A 13754-nucleotide genomic window follows, 5' to 3' on the forward strand; every position below is an offset into this window, starting at 1 on the left:
AACTTCCTTTTATCTTAGACAATGATATGTTTTTAGATATCTGTGTGGAAAAAAACTTTTTTTAAATAAAGTTTTCTTAAGAAAAATTTCTATTTTGGCCATCACTGATATTTATATTTCTAAAAATATTTTTAAAATGGAATAACATACCGACCATCACATAGTATTACTCAGCGCTTCCAATACCCTACATCTTATGTGTTTCCCCTGTGTCTGCTTCTTACCCAGATTTTGACTGCTGATAACATGGATTAGATGATGCACAAATTATTTTCTTTATGCATGTATTAACGGGATGCAGTTAATTTACCGGCTGTTGGGATACCAGTGTTCAGGATACTAACGCCGGGATCAAGACCATCAGTGAAATGCTGGCGGTCGGAATACCAACCAAGGCACGATATTCACACTCAGGTGGTGGTCCACGATACCACCTGAGGGGGAATAGAATAGTGTGGCTAGCAAACTGGGCCCAATGCATGACGAGTACAGCGATAGCATTTCGCCTGTCGGGATCCTGGCGTTGGTATCCTGACTGCCGGAATCCCCAATGGCGGTAAAGCATATCAAACCCAGATTAACATACCTTAAGTAATGGAAATATATATTTGGATTTCCTCAACATGGAAATAAGGGAGAGATTTTATGGACCGACAAATGAATTTCCATTGGAAAAGCACAAACAAAAAGCAAAAATCTTTAGGAATTAGAAAATATAAAAATGAACAATACAAAAGGGATTAACAGTAATATGGAGCTAAACTCAGGAATCATTGATAAATGATTTCCCAAAACATAAAAAAAAGACAAACACCAATAGCATTTTGCCCACCAAAATATTTTGACAGTTTCATTAACAAAGTCCTGGAAGTTGGTATTCTATGCTTCATATTTCACCTGCCTGTGCCACCCGCATCTGCAGCAACCCATGTTTTCATTAGAGATGAGCGGGTTCGGTTTCTCTGAATCCGAACCCGCCCGAACTTCATGGTTTTTTTCACGGGTCCGAGCAGACTCAGATCCTCCCGCCTTGCTCGGTTAACCCGAGCGCGCCCGAACGTCATCATGACGCTGTCGGATTCTCGCGAGACTCGGATTCTATATAAGGAGCCGCGCGTCGCCGCCATTTTCACACGTGCATTGAGATTGATAGGGAGAGGACGTGGCTGGCGTCCTCTCCATTTAGATTATAAGAGAGAGAGATTTACTGGAGCTTAGGACTAGGAGGAGTACTGTAGAAGTGTAGAGAGTGCAGAGAGTTTACTAGTGAGTGACCAACAGACAGTGCAGTTTATTTAATATATCCGTTCTCTGCCTGAAAAAAGCGATACACACAGTGACTCAGTCACATACCATATCTGTGTGCACTGCTCAGGCTCAGCCCAGTGTGCTGCATCATCTATATATATTATATATCTGTCTGACTGCTCAGCTCACACAGCTTATAATTGTGGGGGAGACTGGGGAGCACTGCAGTGCCAGTTATAGGTTATAGCAGGAGCCAGGAGTACATAATATTATATAGTGAGTGACCACCAGACAGTGCAGTTTATTTAATATATCCGTTCTCTGCCTGAAAAAAGCGATACACACAGTGACTCAGTCACATACCATATCTGTGTGCACTGCTCAGGCTCAGCCCAGTGTGCTGCATCATCTATATATATTATATATCTGTCTGACTGCTCAGCTCACACAGCTTATAATTGTGGGGGAGACTGGGGAGCACTGCAGTGCCAGTTATAGGTTATAGCAGGAGCCAGGAGTACATAATATTATATTAAAATTAAACAGTGCACACTTTTGCTGCAGGAGTGCCACTGCCAGTGTGACTGACCAGTGACCTGACCACACTGACCACCAGTATAGTTAGTAGTATACTTATATTGTGATTGCCTGAAAAAGTTAAACACTCGTCGTGTGACTTCACTTGTGTGTTGTTGTTTTTTTTATTCTATAAAAATAAAACTCATTCTGCTGACAGACAGTGTCCAGCAGGTCCGTCATTATATAATATATAATATATACCTGTCCGGCTGCAGTAGTGATATATATATATTTTTTATATCATTTATCATCCAGTCGCAGCAGACACAGTACGGTAGTTCACGGCTGTGGCTACCTCTGTGTCTGCACTCGGCAGGCAGTCCGTCCATAATTGTATACCACCTAACCGTGGTTTTTTTTTCTTCTTTATACATACATACTACTACGACATCTCTTTATCAACCAGTCTATATTAGCAGCAGACACAGTACAGTACGGTAGTTCACGGCTGTGGCTACCTCTGTGTCTGCACTCGGCAGGCAGTCCGTCCATAATTGTATACCACCTAACCGTGGTTTTTTTTTTCTTTCTTCTTTATACATACATAGTTACATAGACATCTCTTTATCAACCAGTCTATATTAGCAGCAGACACAGTACAGTACGGTAGTTCACGGCTGTGGCTACCTCTGTGTCTGCACTCGGCAGGCAGTCCATAATTGTATACTAGTATCCATCTCCATTGTTTACCTGAGGTGCCTTTTAGTTGTGCCTATTAAAATATGGAGAACAAAAATGTTGAGGTTCCAAAATTAGGGAAAGATCAAGATCCACTTCCACCTCGTGCTGAAGCTGCTGCCACTAGTCATGGCCGAGACGATGAAATGCCAGCAACGTCGTCTGCCAAGGCCGATGCCCAATGTCATAGTACAGAGCATGTCAAATCCAAAACACCAAATATCAGTAAAAAAAGGACTCCAAAACCTAAAATAAAATTGTCGGAGGAGAAGCGTAAACTTGCCAATATGCCATTTACCACACGGAGTGGCAAGGAACGGCTGAGGCCCTGGCCTATGTTCATGGCTAGTGGTTCAGCTTCACATGAGGATGGAAGCACTCAGCCTCTCGCTAGAAAACTGAAAAGACTCAAGCTGGCAAAAGCACCGCAAAGAACTGTGCGTTCTTCGAAATCCCAAATCCACAAGGAGAGTCCAATTGTGTCGGTTGCGATGCCTGACCTTCCCAACACTGGACGTGAAGAGCATGCGCCTTCCACCATTTGCACGCCCCCTGCAAGTGCTGGAAGGAGCACCCGCAGTCCAGTTCCTGATAGTCAGATTGAAGATGAAGATGTTGAAGTACACCAGGATGAGGAGGATATGGGTGTTGCTGGCGCTGGGGAGGAAATTGACCAGGAGGATTCTGATGGTGAGGTGGTTTGTTTAAGTCAGGCACCCGGGGAGACACCTGTTGTCCGTGGGAGGAATATGGCCGTTGACATGCCTGGTGAAAATACCAAAAAAATCAGCTCTTCAGTGTGGAGGTATTTCAACAGAAAAGCGGACAACAGGTGTCAAGCCGTGTGTTGCCTTTGTCAAGCTGTAATAAGTAGGGGTAAGGACGTTAACCACCTCGGAACATCCTCCCTTATACGTCACCTGCAGCGCATTCATAATAAGTCAGTGACAAGTTCAAAAACTTTGGGCGACAGCGGAAGCAGTCCACTGACCAGTAAATCCCTTCCTCTTGTAACCAAGCTCACGCAAACCACCCCACCAACTCCCTCAGTGTCAATTTCCTCCTTCCCCAGGAATGCCAATAGTCCTGCAGGCCATGTCACTGGCAATTCTGACGAGTCCTCTCCTGCCTGGGATTCCTCCGATGCATCCTTGCGTGTAACGCCTACTGCTGCTGGCGCTGCTGTTGTTGCTGCTGGGAGTCGATGGTCATCCCAGAGGGGAAGTCGTAAGCCCACTTGTACTACTTCCAGTAAGCAATTGACTGTCCAACAGTCCTTTGCGAGGAAGATGAAATATCACAGCAGTCATCCTGCTGCAAAGCGGATAACTGAGGCCTTGACAACTATGTTGGTGTTAGACGTGCGTCCGGTATCCGCCGTTAGTTCACAGGGAACTAGACAATTTATTGAGGCAGTGTGCCCCCGTTACCAAATACCATCTAGGTTCCACTTCTCTAGGCAGGCGATACCGAGAATGTACACGGACGTCAGAAAAAGACTCACCAGTGTCCTAAAAAATGCAGTTGTACCCAATGTCCACTTAACCACGGACATGTGGACAAGTGGAGCAGGGCAGGGTCAGGACTATATGACTGTGACAGCCCACTGGGTAGATGTATGGACTCCCGCCGCAAGAACAGCAGCGGCGGCACCAGTAGCAGCATCTCGCAAACGCCAACTCTTTCCTAGGCAGGCTACGCTTTGTATCACCGCTTTCCAGAATACGCACACAGCTGAAAACCTCTTACGGCAACTGAGGAAGATCATCGCGGAATGGCTTACCCCAATTGGACTCTCCTGTGGATTTGTGGCATCGGACAACGCCAGCAATATTGTGTGTGCATTAAATATGGGCAAATTCCAGCACGTCCCATGTTTTGCACATACCTTGAATTTGGTGGTGCAGAATTTTTTAAAAAACGACAGGGGCATGCAAGAGATGCTGTCGGTGGCCAGAAGAATTGCGGGACACTTTCGGCGTACAGGCACCACGTACAGAAGACTGGAGCACCACCAAAAACTACTGAACCTGCCCTGCCATCATCTGAAGCAAGAAGTGGTAACGAGGTGGAATTCAACCCTCTATATGCTTCAGAGGTTGGAGGAGCAGCAAAAGGCCATTCAAGCCTATACAATTGAGCACGATATAGTAGGTGGAATGCACCTGTCTCAAGCGCAGTGGAGAATGATTTCAACGTTGTGCAAGGTTCTGATGCCCTTTGAACTTGCCACACGTGAAGTCAGTTCAGACACTGCCAGCCTGAGTCAGGTCATTCCCCTCATCAGGCTTTTGCAGAAGAAGCTGGAGACATTGAAGGAGGAGCTAACACGGAGCGATTCCGCTAGGCATGTGGGACTTGTGGATGGAGCCCTTAATTCGCTTAACAAGGATTCACGGGTGGTCAATCTGTTGAAATCAGAGCACTACATTTTGGCCACCGTGCTCGATCCTAGATTTAAAGCCTACCTTGGATCTCTCTTTCCGGCAGACACAAGTCTGCTGGGGTTGAAAGACCTGCTGGTGACAAAATTGTCAAGTCAAGCGGAACGCGACCTGTCAACATCTCCTCCTTCACATTCTCCCGCAACTGGGGGTGCGAGGAAAAGGCTCAGAATTCCGAGCCCACCCGCTGGCGGTGATGCAGGGCAGTCTGGAGCGACTGCTGATGCTGACATCTGGTCCGGACTGAAGGACCTGACAACGATTACGGACATGTCGTCTACTGTCACTGCATATGATTCTCTCAACATTGATAGAATGGTGGAGGATTATATGAGTGACCGCATCCAAGTAGGCACGTCACACAGTCCGTACTTATACTGGCAGGAAAAAGAGGCAATTTGGAGGCCCTTGCACAAACTGGCTTTATTCTACCTAAGTTGCCCTCCCACAAGTGTGTACTCCGAAAGAGTGTTTAGTGCCGCCGCTCACCTTGTCAGCAATCGGCGTACGAGGTTACATCCAGAAAATGTGGAGAAGATGATGTTCATTAAAATGAATTATAATCAATTCCTCCGCGGAGACATTGACCAGCAGCAATTGCCTCCACAAAGTACACAGGGAGCTGAGATGGTGGATTCCAGTGGGGACGAATTGATAATCTGTGAGGAGGGGGATGTACACGGTGATATATCGGAGGGTGATGATGAGGTGGACATCTTGCCTCTGTAGAGCCAGTTTGTGCAAGGAGAGATTAATTGCTTCTTTTTTGGGGGGGGTCCAAACCAACCCGTCATATCAGTCACAGTCGTGTGGCAGACCCTGTCACTGAAATGATGGGTTGGTTAAAGTGTGCATGTCCTGTTTTGTTTATACAACATAAGGGTGGGTGGGAGGGCCCAAGGACAATTCCATCTTGCACCTCTTTTTTCTTTTCTTTTTCTTTGCATCATGTGCTGATTGGGGAGGGTTTTTTGGAAGGGACATCCTGCGTGACACTGCAGTGCCACTCCTAAATGGGCCCGGTGTTTGTGTCGGCCACTAGGGTCGCTAATCTTACTCACACAGTCAGCTACCTCATTGCGCCTCTTTTTTTCTTTGCGTCATGTGCTGTTTGGGGAGGGTTTTTTGGAAGGGCCATCCTGCGTGACACTGCAGTGCCACTCCTAGATGGGCCCGGTGTTTGTGTCGGCCACTAGGGTCACTAATCTTACTCACACAGCTACCTCATTGCGCCTCTTTTTTTCTTTGCGACATGTGCTGTTTGGGGAGGGTTTTTTGGAAGGGACATCCTGCGTGACACTGCAGTGCCACTCCTAGATGGGCCCGGTGTTTGTGTCGGCCACTAGGGTCGCTTATCTTACTCACACAGCGACCTCGGTGCAAATTTTAGGACTAAAAATAATATTGTGAGGTGTGAGGTATTCAGAATAGACTGAAAATGAGTGTAAATTATGGTTTTTGAGGTTAATAATACTTTGGGATCAAAATGACCCCCAAATTCTATGATTTAAGCTGTTTTTTAGTGTTTTTTGAAAAAAACACCCGAATCCAAAACACACCCGAATCCGACAAAAAAAATTCGGTGAGGTTTTGCCAAAACGCGTTCGAACCCAAAACACGGCCGCGGAACCGAACCCAAAACCAAAACACAAAACCCGAAAAATTTCAGGCGCTCATCTCTAGTTTTCATCATGTGTCCCTTGTGTGCTGCTGCCTGCCGCTGTGCATACATCTCCCTCCATCTGTAGTACTCCACTCACTGGGCGGAGTTATTTAAAAAGACGTTCTGCACCTTGACATTATGACGTCACATTAGGAGTTCGGCCGGGACACCACGGAGGAGCAGGCAGGTGTTGCAGCAGTGACATCTGAGGACTGAAGGTGTGCAGCACAGGGCCCAGCTGCCCAGGGACTGGCAAGAAAGAGAGAAGAGGAACACAGACAGCCGCAGCAGCACTGTGAGTGACTCAGGGGGTGGTATATGCAAATCCCTTGGTTGCCAAATGCACTCTCCCTTACAATCATATTTTTCATAAATTATAAAGTATTAATAGCTTAATACACTGGGTTTCTGCAGCTTAATCCTTGTTTTCACACACTCAAGGGAACATCTGTGTAAGGGGCATTACTGTAGGGCATAATGTGTAAAAGGCATCATTGTGTGAGGCATAATGTGTAAGGGCCAAGGCCATTTTTAAGGGTGGCAAGCTGTGCAATCGCACCAGTGACATTTCAAATCAGGCCCCGGCCGCCAAGCAATTGGAGCTCGCAGACCAACAGCTAATCAGGAGCGCCTGTGGCTCTGGCTCTTAAAATGTTTTTTTTTTTTTGGTGGATTTGGTTTCAGAATTTTTTTTTATGTAGATGCTGGGGGTGCAGGGTATAAACAGGGTTTAAGGTAGTCTTTCCCTGTGAGGCTACACTCCTTGCAGTGAGGCCTCTCCATCATAGCAAGACCAAACCACTTTTTGGAGCAGGACATGCAACCATTTTCCTTTTACTTTGAAAGTACATGAGGGGGGAGAGGGCGGGTGTCAGGAGCTGGAGGATCTACTGCTGCGGCCAGACCCAGAGAGCTGGTGAATGACAGAGATACCTGCAGTAGGGTGGATGGCACACACACACACACACACACACACACACACACACACACTCTCTCTCTCTTTATAGAGGGGCTTTACCTGGTGTAACAGGGGCTCTACCTGGTGTAACATGTGTAAGGGACTATACGGGGCAGGGCATAACATGTGTAACGGACTCTACCTTGCATAATGTGTATAATGGGCTCTGCTCTACTGTGATGTAATGTGTGTAAGAACTGTAACATGGCATAATGTGTATATGGAGTACTACTTTGTGGTGTAATGTGACTGACGGACACTACTGTGTGGTGTATTGTGAATTGATAGTATTCTGTGGCCACACAATTCCATGAAGCCACACCTCTATTATTTTTTTAGGTGCACCTTCAGCGCGCACTGTCCCTGTTTTGACTGGGGAGGGCGCCAAAGGAAACATTCGTCCCGGGCCCCACAAGCTCTAGAACTGGCTCTGCATGAAATATATAGGTTTTATCTAGTAACTAGCTGTTCTACCCATTCTTCGCACGGGAGTTTCTGATTTTCACGGTTGTAAATATAAATGAGTGTTAAAAATTTGGTAAATCTATAGAGATGTAAATTTGAGATGTTGTAATGTAAATAAATATTATTCCATGGTTCTTCATGCTTTACATGAGGAGCACCCATAGCAGATATGGGAAAAAGTGACAAGGACATTTTTGTAGTTTATTAAATTCTACCCACTGGAGGTGCAATCCAAATTTTGATCTGATTTCCGTTTGGGCATTATCGTTCACACACTGCAAGGCACGCATCGGTAATGATGTCATTATGTCAACCCCCTGTTCATCCCCTTAGGGGAGATTTATTAAAATTCTAATTACGTAGTTTTCCTGTTTCCCACCTGAAGAATACCTATGTTCAATTTCAGCTTCCTAACATATTGGGAACAGAATTAGTGATGAGTCAGTCAGTCAGTGAGGGCTGTCACATTTAGATATACAATATAAAGAGTTTTTAACTTCTATTAATACTTTAAAATGTACTGATTCTGTATGTTTATATATTTTATATGAGTAATCATAATTAGATCAACATATGTGTTGCTGCTTACTAAATTTTGCATAATAATACAGAATGCCATTCCAGCACTGATCTATCTGTGTTTGTTTTTGTAGTTTTTTATTTTTTATTGTAGGTGGGTAGTATTGGTATAGTAATAGCCAACACATTGAAAACAAACTGACCAAGTTCTATCAGATAAATATAGTATGATTTACTTGTTGTGTAGTGGAGAAGCTGTGCCCTCTAGTCTACAGTGGTCTCTTCCATGGGCCAATACATCCAGTAGAACCCAAGTTGCAGACTAGTGTGCAAGGCAGAGGCCTGTATACTGTATAGCACAGCTACATTGTAGTGCTTAGTAACACCTACACATGGCTGATCTCAGTGGTGAACTTATATTAGCCCAATATCAGCATTCTATGAACTCCATGAGGAGGAACACTTTATCTGTACTGTCTGCACACTGGACTGACCAAGTATAGAACATGAAAAACATTCATTGTCCACTTAGCATTTGGTAGATATGCTTAAAGTATGGAGAACTGGTAGTGTGGAAAAACCATTCATCATAGTGATTATGAGTTAACTTTTTTCATTTAGACTGGTTTCACTTTCCAATGAGCCTATTGCATGTCATCTTGGGGTATTGCTATCATACATGGCTCCTTTTATATACTTAATAAGTACACACCACAAATGAAGTATTCCAAGACAGGACTATAACAAAAACAATAGCCGAAGCTTAGAAAAACACTAATCACAATTATTATTCTTTATTTATATGGCGCCACAAGTGTTCTGCAGTGCCTAAATAAACAGATCAACAGAACAAGAAAACAGTGACTTACAGTACAATGCAATTCAGGATAAATACATGGTTTATGAAAATTGCTGCATTAGCGGTCATAACAATCAAATACTGTAAGCAGCAGGATGGCAGAAACCAAGTGTTAAGTGCCATTGTAGTGAGTATCGAGTGGATCAGTGGTTCTCAAACTCGGTCCTCAGGACCCCACACAGTTCACATTTTCTAGACCACCTAGCAGGTGCATATGTGTATTATTTACTCACTAATACATTGTAAAAGATCCACAGGTAGAGCTAATTATTTCATTTCATTAGGATTTCTGTGAGGAGACCTGGAAAACATGACCTGTTTGGGGTCCTGAGGATCGAGTTTGAGAACCTTTGGAGTAGATGATACTAAGGAAGGAAAAGCACATTAGGAAAGAGAGCCCTGCTTGTGAGAGCCTAAATTCTAAACGTGAGAGACAGATAGACAGGAGTGACACAGATGGGCTGTGTGCATGAGACACAATGGATATGATTATAGGCACCCAATTAAAGTACAGCATGTAGGTGACTGAAGTGACAGATGAAAGTAATTTGATTTGGATTAGAGTGGATATGGGGAGCCAGAGTAGGAATTTTAGAGTAGTGTACTGAATGTGGCAGTGACAGAGGAAGATCAGTGTTGCTGCAACATTTACAATGGGTTGAAGCAAGGAAATGGCAAGTAGATGTATCAGACTTTTGGTTAGTTCTAATATCACTTCCAATGAACTAGATACTTCTTCAGGTCATGATAACTCTTAGATAAAATAGGACTGATACTGTTCTCAGGTCATCTTCTGATGCCTTGCAACTTCCTTGTGCTCTTCTTAATCATACATAGTTAGACAATGCTCAAATACTTTCAAATGCGCATCCCAGAATACCTTTCCCTAACACAAGATGACACCAAAATTCTGATCTAGGCCCTTATGATCTTAGTTTTTGATTATTGAAAAATAAAAACGACCTCCAATTGGCAAAAATATACTATACCTCTGTAATTAAACACAAATGCTAATGGAAGACTCTTCCACATTTAGCGCCATTCTTCACTTATCCCTTCTCTCTATCACTCCTTAAATTAGATAATAAGAACTTCCAAAAAAAATGTTGAATCTTGCCTGTAAATGAGTCACAACTCCTGTCGCACTGATCTATAATTTTACTTATTGGGGGGGAGGGAAGGGGGGGAGGGGAAAGGGGTGTAATAGGGTGTGAGAATCAGAAAGTGAGAGATTTTGTGAGAGTTTTCCTGTTTTATTAAAGTGGCAATCATTTACATGGCAATTTTTTGCCATTTAAACGATTGCCACTTTAAAAAAACTGGAAAACTCTCACAAAATCTCTCACTTCCAGATTCTCACACCCTATAACATTTCACCCATTTTGTTTGTAGCACAATTACTTGATCGCATAGTATTCTACAATATGTTGGTGCTTTAATAAATAAATAAACAACAATAGGCATGCATAGTAGTTTATATGTTTAAAACACATTTTGGTCTATTAGACTACTTAGAATTAACAACAATGAATTCCAAATTATTGGATGATTGCTGAAAAATAATGTTATTATGATCTAAACTCTATTTTTTACCCCCAAAATTCAACCTCGTAATACAGTTTCCAGGTCTATGCAAATAGACGCAGCTGTGCAACCTCCACAACACAATCAGATGCTGTAAAGTGCTCCAAGAGTTTTTAAATGTTCTCTTATAAAAACAAATTAAATAAAGCCAAATGCGTACTTACGTTACCTATTCAGCCAAACAGGAAAAACATTGTCAGCATTTAAAAACATTATTATCAACCATAGCCTTACTAGACAGCATAGACTTATATTCAGTTAAATATGCCATAGTAAACTACATAGTGGCACATCACAAAGCTACTGTATAAGTGACTAATAGGATCTTATTGCTTGGTGATTTTTAATTAAGTCTCTAAAAGATATATAAGAAGCTGTTACTGTATATTAATTGTATAAATATTGTATATAGTATATATACATGTGTACCATATAAATAATGAAACAAACAAGAACTGGCACTCTTTTACTACAAAAGATTATACTTGTGCCAGGTAATCTCCTGAATAAACAGCTACTGCAGGTATAGTATGACCATGCACTATTCTAGACTGTGGAGACAGTAAGCAACAGGATGCCAAAGCCAGTTTCATTCTTTCAGACCTACTGTATACTTTTCTGTTCTGTCATCAGGAAAGTGCATAAAAGAACATGAAAACTGACTTTGCGGTCCTGTTGTTTACTGTCTCCCCCTTCTAGAGTGCTGCCTAACTACCTAGTATGCATATGCAAGTGTGTGTTACATATATATATATATATATATATATATAGTCAGAAGTAAACAGGCAGCGGCACTCAGGAGACTCAAAAAGTCTCCTGAGTGCCGCTGCCTGTTTACTTCTGACTGTACATCCATGTTTCCAGAGGGCACCGGAGCATTACTTATTGAGGGGGAGTGCCGGTTCTAGCATCCGTGTATGTATATATATATATATATATATATATATATATATATATATGTGTGTGTGTGTGTGTATATATATATATATATATATATATACCCTATTAACTGCGTGAAATTCCCGAGCTATCATCATCATTCAATATATACTGTAATTCTGAACATAGACACCACTTTTCCATCTCATATCTCACATATATTTCATTATAAGAAAAAATGAAAAACAACTCTTTAACTGAAAGTGTGCTCTGCAAAAAATTACTACAAATTTCTTAGAGCCATAAACTGAAAACATGTTTTAACTCTACTTTCGGGGAAAAAAAGGAATAAATCAAAATTCAATCCATACACTGCAAGGTTTCAAAATGTAATTCTAATGTTTTGGAATGTATCTCAAAATTTGATATATATACAAAATTTCCTCTGAAAAATGCAAGTCTTAAAATGTACATGGTATTTAACCTTAGACCTTGTTGTTTATGAGGATGATTTCAGGATATATTATCATCTGCGAAACACCCTGTTCAGCTCCAAGAGCAAAGTGTTTAACAGCTTTATTTTGCGTCATATATAAACACTGTTATGCTTTTACATACAGTACCTTTCGAAGAGCACAACTCCTGCCATTAATCCTCTGTACAAGCTTTACATCTTCTTGTCACACATAGTATAAATTGTCAAAATTTGTCTGCTGGTAAAAAAGAAGAAGCTCCATTTAGTTTCTATCCATGAATGGTTCTGTATATGCTTTACTGAAGCTGAAATGTATGTGCATCTGCCAGGTCTGCTCTCCTGTACAGCTTCTGTGCTTTCTAATGAATCACTCACAATGAAATGATTGCAGGAAAGGCAGATGTCACTGCTCCCTCTTGCCTGTGTACATCCATTTGCTGGAAGTAGCATCAGCCTGAAAGGAAACATTCGGAATCCCGTCTCCATCCACTTGCAAGCCTTTGATGGCTCTAGGGTGTGGAATGGGAAACGGGAGGATTTGCCAAACCAAATTAAGATTTGAACTCTATTGTTTGTCTTCCAATCAAGCACTTTCGGAGATTGCAAGACAAAGTTTGCTTTCACCTTACTGTTCAAAGAGAGATTTTTTCCTACAAAAAACAGACCGGTTTAATACAGTAGTCTCCTATTTGTTTAGTTAATTTAAATATACAGGAAGGCCTCTTTGTTACTCCAAGTGGGGGTACTTCCTCTGACCTAATTCATCTGTAATAAATAAGGGGTGTATCAACACAACGAAAGGGACATAATGCTGCTAGACTGCAAGTGTGGTCTTCCTTTGACAAGTCTCCTAAAAATGTAATTGTGTTAACATGTATGCTGAGGACATTAAGTTTGTGCAGGACTAAGGGGGACATTTACTAAGCAGTGATAAGAGCAGAGAAGTGAGCCAGTGGAGAAGTGCCTATGGCAACCAATCAGCAGCTCTGTATAATTTTATAGTATGCATATTATAGATGTTACTTCAGTGCTGATTGGTTGCCGTGGGCACGTCTCCACTGGCTCACTTCTCAACTCTTATCACTGCTTAGTATATGTCCCCCTAAATGCAGAATGTATAATTTTTACGTTAATTTCTATGACACCACAAGATCCACAATGATGGGCAGCTGGCATGACAAGCAAATCATACTAAAAGTCAGAATTAGTGCACATAAGGGTGATGGGGAAGGGGCAGACAATACAAAGAGTGTAAACAGAGCCTTGGATGTTATACTGCCATACACTGGGATTACAGCAAAATGTAACACACCTCTCTCTCATGGTGTCATTGAATTCTGTATATGCTAATGGGAAGATTCAACTGCATTTGAATTGTTTTTTTTAAATCTCGTGCCATGGAG

At 42.3% G+C, this 13754-nt stretch overlaps 1 protein-coding gene across 1 annotated transcript in view; it reads right to left on the minus strand.

Moving 5' to 3' along the window:
* TMEM100 (transmembrane protein 100) overlaps window positions 1–12706 on the minus strand; it is a 98738-nt gene extending 86032 nt beyond the window's left edge. Inside the window, exon 1 of the mRNA XM_063961276.1 lies at window positions 12500–12706. The gene's annotated coding sequence lies outside the window, so the exon portion shown is untranslated. The remainder of the gene's footprint in view (window positions 1–12499) is intronic.
* Between the last annotated feature and the right edge of the window lie 1048 nt (window positions 12707–13754).

This window comes from Pseudophryne corroboree, chromosome 3 (genome assembly GCF_028390025.1).
Source record: "Pseudophryne corroboree isolate aPseCor3 chromosome 3, aPseCor3.hap2, whole genome shotgun sequence".
Lineage (NCBI taxonomy): Eukaryota > Metazoa > Chordata > Amphibia > Anura > Myobatrachidae > Pseudophryne > Pseudophryne corroboree.